This window comes from Bos grunniens, chromosome 16 (genome assembly GCF_055505025.1).
Source record: "Bos grunniens cultivar Pamir isolate PY7600 chromosome 16, Bosgru_T2T1.0, whole genome shotgun sequence".
Lineage (NCBI taxonomy): Eukaryota > Metazoa > Chordata > Mammalia > Artiodactyla > Bovidae > Bos > Bos grunniens.
Window position 1 is genome coordinate 1,943,268 of NC_141180.1, and position 14,535 is coordinate 1,957,802.

General features: G+C 52.0%; 2 long non-coding RNA genes across 4 annotated transcripts in view; one reads left to right on the forward strand and one right to left on the reverse strand.

Annotated features, from left to right (window-relative positions):
- Window positions 1–4,462, reverse strand: LOC147356030 (uncharacterized). Of its 2 annotated transcripts, none has more exons than XR_015142975.1 (4): window positions 4,262–4,462; window positions 3,058–3,178; window positions 1,836–1,913; window positions 1–300 (listed from the first exon to the last, which is right to left on the reverse strand). It is a non-coding gene; the product is annotated as an uncharacterized LOC147356030 (long non-coding RNA). The 2 variants fall into 2 exon arrangements; XR_015142974.1 differs by lacking the exon at window positions 4,262–4,462 and adding an exon at window positions 3,346–3,677.
- The window catches only part of LOC147356031 (uncharacterized), a 26,576-nt gene continuing 16,390 nt past the window's right edge, over window positions 4,350–14,535 (forward strand). The window contains exon 1 of one of the 2 annotated variants that reach the window (XR_015142971.1): window positions 4,350–4,465. This is a non-coding gene — a long non-coding RNA (uncharacterized LOC147356031). Of the gene's footprint in view, window positions 4,466–5,993; window positions 6,127–14,535 lie in introns of those variants that run through there. The other variant, XR_015142972.1, reaches the window with a different exon arrangement.

Below are 14,535 nucleotides of genomic sequence, written 5' to 3' on the forward strand. Positions count from 1 at the left end.
AGCAACACCTTCAGACATGAAGGCCAACTGTATTTTATTTAGCATGTTGTCAGTCACTCAGTTGTGTCCGACTCCTTGCGACCCCATGGACTCCAGCGCACCAGGCCTCCCTGTCCATCACCAACTCCCAGAGCTTGCTGAAACTCATGTCCGTGGATTCAGTGATGCCGTCCAGCCATCTCATCGTCCGTCGTCCCCTTCTCCTCCCGCCTTCAATCTTTCCCAGCATCAGGGTCTCTTCCAATGAGTCAGCTCTTGGCATCACGTGGCCGAAGTGTTGGAGCATAGCATTTGGAGAACCTAGAAGCAATTTGATGAGAGAGACAGGCCAGTTAGGGGAGAGGATAAAGGGTGAAAGTCGGGCGTAGGGCTCACTTCCTGTGAGCAGGACTGAATTATTTTTCATTTGGTCTGTCATCAAAGTAACGATTCTCATTTCCTCCTAAGCAGGCATAGAGTCAGAAGAGATTTAATCAGGAGGCTGCATTGTCACCGTGTGGCCCTACACGAAGGATTTTCTGCTGGTGACGGAAACCCCCCTTGCGAGGCAGAGAGACCCTGGGCAGCTTTGCTCACCGCTGCGTCCGCACTGGACAGTGTGTGGCTGTGTACTCAGGACCAGAGCAGGGAGAGCACGCACCCGCCCTCTGCAAGTGAGGAGGCAGAGTTTAGAGAGGAAAAGAGTCTGCCTGCCACGCAGGAGACCTGGGTTCGATCCTGGGGTCGGGAAGATGCCCTGGAGAAGGGAAAGGAGATGCCCTCCGGTATTCTGGCCTGGAGAATCCCACGGACAGAGGAGCCTGGTGGGCTACAGTCCAGGGGGCCGCAAGGAGTCGGACACTACTGAGTGACTGACTGCAGGCCCCAGCGCTCCCCGGGGGATATCTGCAGACGGGTTGAGATGCTTCGCAATAGTTTTTAGCACCATCATGCCATCCACATTCTTTCCTCCAATTCAGCTCTTTCTCTCCCACTGCCCCCCGCCCTCCCCCACCCCCCCCCCCCGCCCCCCGCCCCGAGTGCCAGGCACTGTCTCAGGCATTAGGAATAGTGCTGTGAGCAAAACTGACAAGGCCCTGCCCTGCTGGAGGCGATAGACCATGAACAAGTAAACAAACAGGGTTTATCAGATGGAGATAAGTGCTCTAAAGGAAAGGCTGGAGACAGCGGGTTTGGGACAGGACTTTCCGGGCGAATAAGGGTGGATCCACCTGCCCTCCTGGGAAGACACTGGGCGTGTCCTGCAGGAAGTGCAGGGGCTCTGAGCTTGTGGCAGAAATACGGTGACAGCAGCGTGAGTTAAAGGCCCTTGGCAGGACAAGATGGTCGGATGGCATCACTGACGCAATGGGCATGAGTTTGAGTGAGCTCCGGAAGGTGGTGAAGGACGGAACCTGGCGTGCTGCTGCCCGTGGGATCACAAAGTCGGGCGTGACTGAGCGGCTCGGCAACGACAAGGCCCTCGGTAGTGGCCCCGGCAGAGGCCGCAGTTGCCGGTGACCGGAGTGGACAAGGGGGGTGGCGGGGACTGGCTGGGGCGCTGGGCGGGGCGGCCAGGCCTTGGAGAGCGAGCTGCAGGTGACAATAAGGACATTCTTTGGCTTTTGTTTTGAGTCAGAAGGGAAGCCATAGGGACTCTGAGCAGAGGCACGGCTGTGCCTGCCTCCAGGGCAGTGTTTGTGGTGGGCAGACTCGGGAGGGGGCACCCGGGCGCGGGGGTGGGGTGAGGTGCACAGAGCTGCGCTTTCCAGGCTGGTGGCCTCTAGCCATAGGCGGCTGTTTTCATGTGAGGGAACAGAAGTGTTTTCATTAAAAGTTTATAACTCAGGAATTACCTGCCGGCCCAGCGGTCAGGACTTTCACTCTCAAGGGCCCAGGTTCAATCGCTGGTTGGGGAACTAAAATCCCGTAAGCTGTGCAGCCAAAAAAAAAAAAAAAGTGTAATTGTCATACCCGTGTTTTCAGCGCTCACCTCCCACACGTAACACTGATGGTGTCTCCTGTGTTAGCAGTGGGATCACGTCCACGGGGTCTCCCCGGCGGCCCAGGGGTTAAGACCGCATGCTTGCACTGCCAGGGGCTCTGGTTCCACCACTTGTCGGGGGACGAAGACCCCACATGGCGAGGCCAAAAACACGCCTGGATCACGTCCACGACCACAGACATTTCCGTCGGACAGCGCTGACCTGTTGGCCTCTGGGGCCCGCCCGAAGGTTTCAGGCAGAGGAGGATTTCGCTCCAGGCTGTGGTCACCAGGCCGCCGTGTGGAGAACAGACTGTAACCCAGCAATTGGGGGAGCAGGGGGCCGTTAACCGGTCGGACGAGCGATGACTGTGTCTTGGATGAAACGTCCTGGCGTGGAGGGGAGACGCGGTTGGTTCAAAGGTTCTCTAGAGGCAGGACCGATAGTCTCTTTGGTGCAGTTGCTGCGTGATTGGAGATGAAGGCGCTAGACGTGCCTTGGGTGGTGGTGAGGAGAGACTGCCAAGCTGGCGGCGGAGGCGGCAGGCAGGGGAGGGTTGCAGGCCTCCTGGGCCCGGGGGGAAGGCAGGACCGTGGCTGGAGGGAGGCCTGAGAGCCGTCCCCTCGGGAGGGGTGAGCCTGGAGACGGGTGGTGCAGAGCGAGCTGAAGGGACATTCGGAGCACGGGCTCCGGCAGCGGTGGGGCCTGTTGACCCTGGTGCTCAGGAACACGTCTCCCTTAAATAAGAACTGTTTTGTCTTGGCTGTGCTGGGTCTGTGTCTTGGCTGTGCTGGGCGCGGCTTTCTTTAGCTGTGGCCGGTGGGGCTCCTCTCTGGTTGTGGCTTCTCGCCGTGGAGGCTGCCCTCGTCGTTGAGTGGGGCTCTGGGGAGCGCAGGCTGCGGTAGCTGGGGCACATGGGCTGAGCCGCTCTGCGGCGTGTGGCATCTTCCTGGACCAGGGCTCAAACCCGTGTCCTCTGCACGGGCAGGCGGACTCTACCCACTGAGCCACCGGGTGAAGCCCCACCCACCCCCCGCCGCCACCCCGCCCAGTCTCCCTTTTGAGGTTCTCTGGCAGGATTTGAACTGCTCACCTGCAGGTTGGGGGGGAAGAGGTGCTCGTGTCCCTCTAGGGCTGATGGCTTCTGGCTCCACTTCATAGGAAATACAAAGGGATTGGCCACAGCGAGGTGATAACAGATCCCGGAGTCGAAACTGAGGAAGGAGAGAAGGGCAAGAAGCAGAGGGTTGATGAAGAGGAGGGAGCAGGCTGGGGGCTGGGGGGCGGTGGTGGGGCAGGTTCCTGAGAGCAGGCGGAGCGGGAGAGCAGGCAGGTGGGAGAAGCGGGTGCTTGTCCAGGAGCCAATGGCTGGTCGGCTCACGGGTGCTGGCAGCGGGTCAGGCCTCCGAAACGCAGGCAGATACGTCTCCATCCTAGGCTGACTTGCTGAGTCCTGGGATCCGAGGACTCTGCTAAGTCTTCGGATCCTGCCTCGGCAGGTTTGGTACCCAGACTCCAGAGAGCCTGCGACCAGAGCCCAGAGACCCGCCCCCTGCTCCCAGGCCCATCATCAACTGGCCTGTCCCTACAGGCCTCGAGGAACAGACTTTGCTGGCCCTTCTGACTCTAATCTGGGACTCTGTGACCTCATTATAATTACAGTCTTTCCCCAAACACTGACCTTCCACGTGGACTCTGAGACATTTGCCTGTTAAAGTGTGCAATTTGGGAAATATTTATCTGCCGCCACCACCTCCTGGATCAGTGAACTTTTGGAAAGCTGCCTTCGGATCTCGTGACCGTGTGGCCACATGAGAGGGTGTGGGGGAACTCTCGCCCACCAGCATCTGGACTTAGTGTCCTTCGGGTCCTAGGTGCTGGGCCCCTTTCCCTGATTTTCTCTATAACTCCCTCACCTAACAGGGGTTTCTCTGTTACTCTTGTTAGAGCTCCATAGGGGAGCTCCTGCAGCAGAAATGATAGAGGCTGTCCCTCTCACAAGCAGATGCGATATGGTGACCTGTGAATCCCTGTGAACATCTGAGCGTTTCATTGATATTTATTGAGGAGCGATTCCAGGAGGCTCCCCCACCCCCAGCCCTCCATCATTCTTCCTGCTCTGGGGCAGAGAGAGAATTGAGAATAATCCAAGGTAAATCTTTAACAAGATGGTCTGGCGTGGGCTTTGTAGGCGCGACTGAAGTAAGAGGTGGTTTTTCGCTAAAATAACCACAGTGTTTGCACAAGTTTTCCCCTTGGAGTTTTCTAGGGTCATTAGGATGATCTAACCGCCTCACCTGCTTTTAAACGGGGCGCGCCTCTGGAGGGACGGAAAACAAAAGCAGGGTGTTGAAATGCAAATAGACCGCTCCGGTTCCAGTCCCGGTGGCGAGGCTGCAGCACGGAGCCAAAGCTGACAGCACCGTCCCCACAGAGGTCTGGGGAAGGGCTCTAGAAAAATCTCACAAGATGTATTTCTTTTCACGCACTGGAGCCCCAAGGTAGGTAAGAAAAACGAAAACAAAACAAAAACAAACAAGGGAGTTCATACTTGGGATCTGCCAGTGCCAGTTGAATGGATAATTGTTTCTTGTTTTCGTTCCCTCCCCCTCCCCCCCTTTTTTTCCCTGCCTGAATAGATAATCCTTACAAAACATCTATTCATTCTACAAGTGAAAATTTCAGGAATACTGGATACTGACCTTGGCAAGACTAATGGACCGAGACTGAGTGATGGATTTGTGTGTGTTGTGGCTGACGTGCGTTTTGGTGCTTTGTACGCCAGTTTGAGAATATCTTAGCAAAAGGAAAGGAAGGTTTATGGCGTTTTAACTAATGACAACGACGAGGGCTTGAACTTGTAGGTAAAATTATGACAAAGTGTTATTTTTATAGCTGATTTTTTTTTATTGTTTTTGCTGATAGTTAATGGTGGCTCCCTTTTCTATTTTAATGTTGCTACTCACTGATATGCAACAATTATTTTAAGGGAAATAAAATAAGGAGGCAATGCAGCCTAGCAAAAAGAATACACTTTGTCAGATTCTTAATGGCTAAATTAATTGGGCTTTTAGTTGATTTCTGCTGTCCTCTAGCTGTGGGTAACTTTGGGTAAGTTATTTAGCTTTTTTTTTTTTTTTTAATAAAATTGGAATGAGAAATATGGAAGAAAATGTTTTAAAGTCCCCTGAGAAAAGCACAATCAGAAACCACTGCTGGGTTGGTTTTTTAAAACTGAAAATATCTGATCTTGTCAGTAAACCTCAATTTGAGTATCACTTAGTTTATTTTTTTAAGCTGTCATTTAATTTCAGGTGCTTTATGAACTCTTCAGTTTGTTAATGGAAAGAAATGCCATTTACACAGGATGGCTACATAGCAACTTTATTCTGTTAAATAATCCCTGAAGTCTTTATATACACAGCCCCTAAGTGTTGGCTTTATAAAGTCAGTCCTAGCAGACCCGCCCTGTGGCTGTCAGGAGCTGGACAAATCCAGCGTAGCAGCAACACACACACGCGCGCGTGCACACACACACCCCACACCACATGAGTTTAACCGGTACCTGGGAATTCCAAAGTAACCCAGTCTGAACAGAGGACTCAAAAAAAGAAACTCACTGGCGAGGGTGTGTGAGTTATGGAGACTGTTGTGTTGTGGAGTTTTTGTTGTTTAGTTGCTAAGTGGTGTCCGACTCTTTTGTGACCCCACGGACCGTAGCCCTCTAGGCTCCTCTGTCCATGAGATTTCTCCGGGCACGAATACTGGAGCAGGGTGCCATTTCCTTCTCCAGGGGATCTTCCCGACCCAGGGATGGGACCCGTGTCTCCTGCACTGGCAGGCAGATTCTTAGCACTGAGCCCTCAGGGAAGCCCTTGTAGAGTTCAGTCACACCTTGGTAAAGAGCAGGGGCCAAAGAGTGGAGTCCCTTCCACTGAGATGTTCTTAAATGAGTAGGGGCCCCACCAGCAGGCCAGCTCCTATTTCTGACTGCTGCCTCCTTTTCTAGGAGAAAGCTTTGGAAACGCACACTCCCGTCCCCAAGGCCTCCAGGAAGCCCGGTCCTGTGAAGGAGTGGATTGTTTGGGCTTACCAGAAGCCAGTGGCTCGAGGAACTGGGCACGCCAGGCCCGGGCTTGTGGGCTCCCGTGCTGACCCGCCCGTGAGTCACCCTGACCAGTCAGCGCCATCCTGTGCGTTTCCCTCTTTACAGAAGGGCTGAGACTGTTGACTTTTCAGGGGTTGCAAAACACACTGCTGAAGGGTAGACAGTCACTGTGCAAACACGTAAATACGAGGCACTGGAAGGGCACACTTGAATCAAGATAAACGCATTCCTTGCATAATTGGGAGTTTGGTTCCAAAATAGTTTTTATGCTTGAAATTTTTTATTTGGACAGTGGGAACTTGGGTCACAGTTCTACTAATTGTGTTGCTTACTGAAAGGAAACTGTTACCAAGTTGCCTTCCTGGAGTGGTTAATTGGTTATCAGAGATCAGACCCTCAGGCCGATTTAGAAAAGTACATTAAAATTTAGGAACCTGACTTTACGAAAGGGACGCTAACACTGGTAGTCTACTGGGCACTGCCCTTAGGTTGCTCTAGGGACCTTACGGACGTGTGTGTGTGTGTGTGTGTGTGTGTCTGTGTGTGTGTATGTCTGTGTGTGTGTTAAGGAAACTGAGGCACCCACTTTAGCCCTCACTTTCCTGGGACCGCTGTTCAGCGCAGGTTGGAGTTTTGAATTCTGACTTCTTGGACGTCACCTGGATGTCTCATTTATATGGCAAGCCTTTCTAACATGGAGCTGAATGTTTTTTAGTTCTTTCAATGGTACAGCCAGCCTCTTGTCAATTAAAAAAAAGTATAATTAAAATTTTATTTTTAAAATTAATGTGTTTTTAAATTGGAGGATAACCGCTTTACAGTGCTGTGTTAGTTTCTGCTGCACAACAGGAATAAGCTCTAAGTCTACATACATCCCTTCTTTCTCGAGCCTCCCCCGCCCCCGCAACCGACGCCACCCCTCTAGGTCAGCACAGAGCACCAGGAATCGAGGCAGAGATGTAGAGGATGAGCGTGTAGACACCGGGGGGATGAGGTGGGATCATTCGAGAAAGTAGCATCGCCACGTCTACACGACCACGTGTGCCACACACAGCTAGTGCGGAGCTGCCGTGCAGCACGGAGCTCGGCTTGGTGCTCGTGAAGAGTGTAATTTGTGACCCCTGTTCTCTCGGCCTTCTTTCTCTCTAGTCCAGCCTGTCCTGAGAGCCTCTTAGTTTTTCCGTCTGTGTCTAGCGGCTCTGTTCTGACTCCCAGTAGAAAGTACTGTGTTCCCGTCATCCGTAACTAACAGCTATTATCAATATAACAACTATATAAATATTATAACTATTTCTGTTGGCTCCCCTGGCGGCTCAGTGGTAAAGAACCCACCTGCTTCAGTGCCTGTGTCGGGAAGATCCCCTGGAGAGGGAAATGGCAACCCGCTCCAGTACTCTTGCCTGGAGAATCCATCCCATGGACCAAAGAGCCTACCGTCCTTGGGGTCACAGAGTCAGACACCACTGAACTGCCAACAGGAACACTATCGTTGTCCCCACACCTGTTTCAGTTCTTTACATGGATGAGCTATTGGAGACAAGGTCGAGTTCCCTTTGACTATGAATTCCATTCCTTCCTTCTACCTTCTGTCTCGCAGAGCCCATGTTCAGTTTGATATGTGCCTTTAAAACACTTTACGTACATTTACATCGCTCATAATTAGTGTGCAGTGCTGTTTTATGTACGCATGTGTTGTTCTATGAGTGCACACATGTACATGCATATATGGATCCACACACGCCCATTGTTCTACAGTTTGCTTACGCTCACTGAACTGTGGTTTTGAAATCCATTCCTGCTGCTGCTGCTAAGTCGCTTCAGTCGTGTCTGGCTCTTTTCAACCCTGTGGACTCTAGCCTGTCAGGCTCCTCTGTCCATGGGATTCTCCAGACCAGGATACTGGAGTGAGTAGCCATTCCCTTCTCCAGGGGATCTTCCCAACCCAGGGACTGAACCCAGGTCTCCTGCATTGCGGGCGGATTCTTTACCAGCTGAGCCACCAGGCATATATGATATACACACACACACACCTATTGTTTATTAATATTGCCATTCATCCCATCACATCATGGTATGAATAATACCACATTTTATTAATTCGTCCAGTAGTGGATGTACAGATTAATAAAAACTTTTCACTAATAGAGATAATGCTTGGATTACTTTTCCCTAAGCTGGAGAATCCTAGGGTAGGGACTGTTTTCTGTGGCAGATGTCTAGAAGCAGAATGGCTACATGGTGAACATGCCCAGTTTCACTTTTAAGAGATACTACCAAATTGATTTTCAACTGTTTCCCCAAATATTCTCCAACACTGGTCAACTTCTTTTTATTGATTAAAATAAAGTTTTTTCTTCTGTGTGATGATAGCTTTCAAGCTCTATGCTATGCTATGCTATGCTAAGTCACTTCAGTCGTGTCCGACTCTGTGTGACCCCAGAGACAGCAGCCCATCAGGCTCCCGCGACCCTGGGATTCTCCAGGCAAGAACACTGGAGTGGGTTGCCATTTCCTTCTCCAATGCATGAAAGTGAAGAACGAAAGTGAAGTTGCTCAGTCCTGCCCGACTCTTAGCGACCCCATGGACTGCAGCCTACCAGGCTCCTCCGTCCATGGGATTTTCCAGGCAAGAGTACTGGAGTGGGGTGCCATTAATCTAGGAATATTGGACATTAATTCTTAATTCAAAGTAATGACATTCACAGAATATGTCTTGGTGCCAGCCAATATGGAGTTCAAGCTCTACTGTCTTTTTAGTTGCTCACCCATGTCCGACTCTTTGCGACCCCATGGGCTGTAGCCTTCGAGGCCTCTCTGTCCATGGGCTTTCCCAGGCGAGCAAACTGGAGTGGGTTGCCGTTTGCTTCCCCAGGGCATCTTCCTGACCCAGGACGGAACCCGTGTCTTCTGCATCACAGGCGGAGTCTTTCCCGCCGAGGCGCCCGGGAAGCCCTGCAAACAGGAGGACCGTGTTGTCGTGTCACCTCCCTAGCAGGTTCCTTCCTCGTTGCTGACTGCGGGGGGACGTGGGTCCCACTTGGGTTTTCCAGCTTCACTTCCATCTGCTCCCCTGCAGGCCCCTGGGCAGCTGCGCCAGGCGAGTCGCCACCTTCCCAATCCCAGCTTTTCCTTTCTGCCTCTGCAACTTGATCCTGCTCTTCTGACTTTCTTTATTGATTCAATAAATATTTATTGAGTCCCTTGCTTCCTGCCAGGTGTGGGGGGGGCATGAGGACGAACACGAAAGACAACATCTAGGCTCTGCTGGTGTGGAGGGTGGAGGAGGAGGGGCAGAAGGGAAACGAGGGAAAACAGGAACAAGGTGGCCTTTCACAGCTGCCAGTGCCGTGAAGCGAGCACGATGGGAGACAGTCGCAGTGACTCTGTGTGCGCGCTGCACGGGGTGTGTCCGGGGCCTTGGGCATGTCCATCCAGGTGCCCAGGGAGACTTCCTCCTGAGATGTGGCGTGAGGCTCACTCACAGGCCTGGGTGCTGCCAAGCCTGCCCGGGTGCCCCCAAGCCCCAGGCTGCTCTCAGGGCTCCATGGCAGGTGGGCCAGGAGGCTGGCAGACTCGAGGGGAAGCAGTGCCCTTTAGAGCTGAGATCGCGCCCTCTCTGCACAGCCGTCCCCGAGCCACCTGCTCAGAGGCTCTTTCCCGATGTCCACATGTCCACAGCCCAGGGTGGTGCCCCTCACGGCACGTTGCAAAGTGCTTTGGGATCTTGGTGACCATTCGTCCCAAGAGCTAATTTTCTTTCCTGTTGCCGTTCTGCTTTTTTCCTTCTAAGGGACTGTCTTCTGCTTCTGGAATGAGGAGAAGAGAGGGGAAAAAGGCGCAGGAAGAGGGGTCCTGTCCCTTCTCGCGGCGTCACTTTGGAATGAGCCGGGTCTCAGTGAAACCAACATTCCTTCGGTGTGTCCAAGCTAACTTTCAAATGAAAGAAATCTCATTTTCCTTAGTGATTGTTAACCACAGTTGTAGATCTCAACGGGACGCTTTTCACCCCACCCAGCTTCTTTTCTCAGAATAGCAGTCAGTTATTAATACGCAATAGTGTAAACCATCTTGCTAATGCTGCACCCACTCTGGGCTTTGGCTTGTTCTCCTGAAGGGATGCTGTGTTATCTGCAGTGGGGAACTTCCTCTGGCAATGCCAGCTGTGAAGGTACCACCGCGCAGGGAAAGTGGAAAGTGTTCTGCTGTGAGTCCCGTCACTGCACCTTCGGGACCATCTTTGAGTTGTGTGTTAGAGTTCTTTCACAGATGCAAATCCTGAGCTTCATAGAGGTCCTCCTTTGTCCCCAGGTTGCAGCAGTCAAGTGGGCGAGCAGGAGTGTTTAAATTTGGGGCTACTGACCACAGCTCTGTGAGGCCGCCTGCTTTAAATAATAATAGAACAAACATCAACCCACCACTGCTATTTCTAGACAGCCTCACGTAAGCACTGAGCTGCAGTCTTGATCACCCTTCCTTCTTTAACTCTCCTCTCCTCCGAGCGTTTGTCAGACGGCGAGTGGCACTTTCTGCAGGAGCTGGTGCTGAGCAGGGACTCGGTCTGGGGCGCCCCTGCTGGGGTCAGGGTGTTCTTTCCGAACCAGCTTACTGCAGTGTGGGCAGGCTCCTCACCACGTCTGGAGACGGGGCTCGGTTTCCTTATTCTTGAGGCAGGGATACTATGGTATCGACGTTCCTTGGGTGATTCTAAGGATTGAATGGGATGATACGTTCTGTCCTTAGCAGGCTTGGAAGGAGCCTGAATTTGGGGAGCGCTCAGGTGATGTTTCTGTATCTCAGGTCTCAGCTGGCCTGTCCACACCCCACCTGGTGCAGAAGCGTCCCCCACTCCTGGACCCTGCTCCTGGGACTTGTCTCTGCCTCGCTTCCTGGGCTCCAGGGCAGGCCGTCTTGTGTAGCTGGCCCCTGCTACGTGTTTGTTGAGTGGCTTTCTCTCTCTCTTTTTTTTTTTAAAGATTTTTTTGTTTTGATGATTATTTTTTAAAAAGTCTGTATTGAATTGGTTACAACGTGTCTATTTTGTTTTGGGTTTTTGGCCTCAAAGCATGTGGGATCTTAACTTCCCGACCAAGAATCAAACCTGCGGCCCCTGCATTGGAAGGCAGAGTCCTAACCATTGGGCCATCAGGGACGGCCTGCCGAGTGGCTCTCTGCCTGCTGCTTTGGTCCCCATCAGCGTGCCCTCGGGATCCCTGGTCCATGAACGCCACTCCCGAAGCTTCAGCGATGACCCTGAGTGACTCACAAACCCGGTCTCCTGCCCCTGCCCCTCGCTCCGTCTGTATTCCCAACCAGTCACAAATGGAGCAAAACCCCATCACGCCCCAAGCCCGAGCTCACCCTGTTCAAAACCAAGGCCCCCCGCCTTCTCGTTCAGGCTGGCCCTTTGCTCTGTGTCCCCCCGGCCGACCACGTAGGCCTCCCCTCCGTGGAGAGGCCTGGGAGAAGACCTGGGCTCAGTGCCTCCCTCTCTGCACTCAGTCCGTCAGCCAGCAGGGGCACCCGGTTCACGTGGGGGTCTGGCGTGCGAGGCCCCTGTTCCAGCCTCAGGGTCACGGCCCCCTGTGGGCTGGTCTGGCCCTGGTGAGTGCAGCAGCCTCCCACCTGCCCCCAGACCCTGCGCCTGCCGTGCAGCCCCCGCCCACCCTGCAACGAGCGTCAGCATCTTTCTGAAATATGACTCTGCTCCTAGGAACCTCTGTTGGCTCTTTCAGTACCAACCACGCCCCACGTGGCATCAAGTCCCTCTCTCCTGCCGTGTCCCCTCTCCTGCCGGTGGCTAGACTAGGGCACGAGGTGGGCTTGGCACGTGCTGCTCAGGGCCCAGAACACCCTGCCTCCTCCTTGCCTAGTGACACCTTATCATCCTTCAGCTCACAAGCCACATCCTCTGCGAAGCCTTTCAGAGAGGCCCCCGAGGCCCCTCCCACCTAGGCACCCTCTGTTTCTGAAGAAGGGCAGCTCCCACAGCCCCAAGGGCGCTCCCGGAGACAGAGGATTGGACCAAGACCCCGAGGACCCCCTGAGACCATTCCCTTTTGGCCCTCTCTTCCCTGTGAGGGCCCTTCCCGGGCAGGGAGCCATTGGCCTTCTCTGGATCCACCCAGAGGCTGACCTGATGCCTCAGCACAGCCAGTATTTCCAGAGCACGTGAAAATGACACCAGGTTGGAGAGCTCAAGACCTCAGGGGTAGATTCCTCCAAGCAGCCAAGCTCCCCACAGCAGACCAGTAAAAGCCATCGGTGGGAATCTTGGCTCCATCACCAGAACAGTCCGCTTCTCTGAGCCTCCACTTCCTCATCTGTGAAATGGGGCTGCTTTTAACTGCCTCCAGGGGTGGCTGAGATTATAGGCGGGAATGGAAGGAAATTATCCAGCCCAGGCCCTGGCTGGGAAGTCTCTGTCGCATACAAAGATATGTGTAGCTAATCATTCTAAACAGGAACTGGGAGGCAAGGTCACGTCCTAAAATAACTGCATAAAGTTAGAATTTCACTGGGAATTTTAGAAGTTAGGACAGTTAAGTATGTCACTAATGTCTATCGCAGCTTTCACCTAAGAAGATGCCTCCAGCTAAATTTTAAGTTCTCTTTGCGTTTTCTCACACAGGTCACAGAGGGGCTGGGGGTGCGTGATACGCACAGCGTGTTCTGCTGCACTTGTGTGTTTTACAAGCTCTGTCTGATCCTGGGCCCAGTGGGTGTCGGGATCACTGGGGGAGCGTCTTAGATTCCGAGGCCTCGTCCCACGCCTACTGAATCAGAATAGGGGCAGGAAGGGGACCCACAGTCTGCATTTAAGAACCTCCCTTGTGGTTTTGGTAATCTGCTGGGTTTGGGAACCGCCAGCACATACACCAGCAGAAAAGCCTACTGCTCAAAATTCTCAGCTTTATAGCCTCTGTAAATAAAAGAAAAAACTAGTTTATTTGCCGTTTTGTCAGGGATTTGCTTTCTCTAGGCCTGTTTTTATCTTCACTGTGGTCTGTTTATCTGCCAGTGGAAAAAAACTGGCTCTGCTTAAACAATGGGAGAAGGAAAGGTGCAAACCTCCCCAGCTTCCCTGTCCTTTTAGCACCAGTGGGGTATTTCCCCCGCATCCTACTGGGGTAATTTAAATGCTAATGCACTGAAGTCCAGCAGTCTTTTTAGCAATCAGATTAGAATTGTTTTTATGAGAATCTTATTTCTCTTTTCTCTGTTCTATATTTGTCTTTTTGTTATTATTTTTGCTACAGAGGCATATGTTTAGATTCGTTGACCTTTTAAACCTTGAATTAAAAAAAAAAAAACCCCATCCTGATATCGTCTCAGCAGTATCTTCTAGCGGAGAGGAAGATATCCACCCTGTAAACCTGAGGTCTGCAGTTTCAGTATGCTGAGTCACCTGGTCTTTGCTGGGTCAACCCATTCTGAGCCCGGGGAAAGTGCAGCAGAAAAATCAAACCGTGAGCTGGTCTGCCGTTATTTTAAGTACGAATAAGACTGGAAGACGCTCACGTGCTGATGCAGAGTGACTTAGTATTAATTTTAGAGCTTATTTCTGGAGGTTTCTTTTCGTTTGTTTGTTTGGCTGCCCTGGGTCTTTGCTGCACTCGGGGTCTTTGGTCTTAGTTGCAGCACGGAGCATCTTTCGTGGCAGGATGCGGGGTCTAGTTCCCTGACCAGGGATCCAGCCCAGGCCCCTTGCCCTGGTAGTTTGGAGTCTCCGCCACTGGACCAAGGAAGTCCCTGGAGATTTCTTATCTGATAAGTCCTTTTCCTGATGGTCATACGTTGGTGAAATTTTGTAAATGTTTCTTCCCATTCTTAGAAAAGTGAAAATGAACATAAATGGAAAAGCCCTGGTCTTGCATGGTTTACAAAAAAGAGAAACTTAATCTTGACCATTATTCTGAGGTTTTGCATAATTATGTTTCTTGAGTTAGTTTTCTTGGAAAGACCTAATAACTGGCAAATAAACCACATACAGTAATGAACCAGATCTTGAGAGGTGATGTCCACCTTCAGTTGAACTTTCTGGAAGTCTGTTTTCCTATTTTGATTGCGGAGTTGAATAGACCCTGAGGAGGTATGGCTGTGACTGTTAATAGAGGAAGTGGCAGGAAGCTAGAGTTTCCTTCGAATCAGAAAGTTTACAGAACTCTTGATGGGAATGCAGGCTACAGATGAAGATGAAAGTCAGAGTAATTTGTACCGAGAACTGCTGCTTTATTTTTATCCTATAAAAGTGGTTCCTCTAAAGTCAGTATCTGGGACTAGAGAGAATGCAAACACTCCAGGAAGTCAGAAATGTCTGTTTACCAGTATTAACAAACATCCTGGGTCATTTCACAAGGTGGGAATTTACTACGGGGCCAGTTACGGTGCTTGGCCTCCAGCAGGTTCGCGTCCCGAGTGGGGAGCCACTTCGGGGCCCTCTGTGGCCGAGCCTTGGGCATGGCG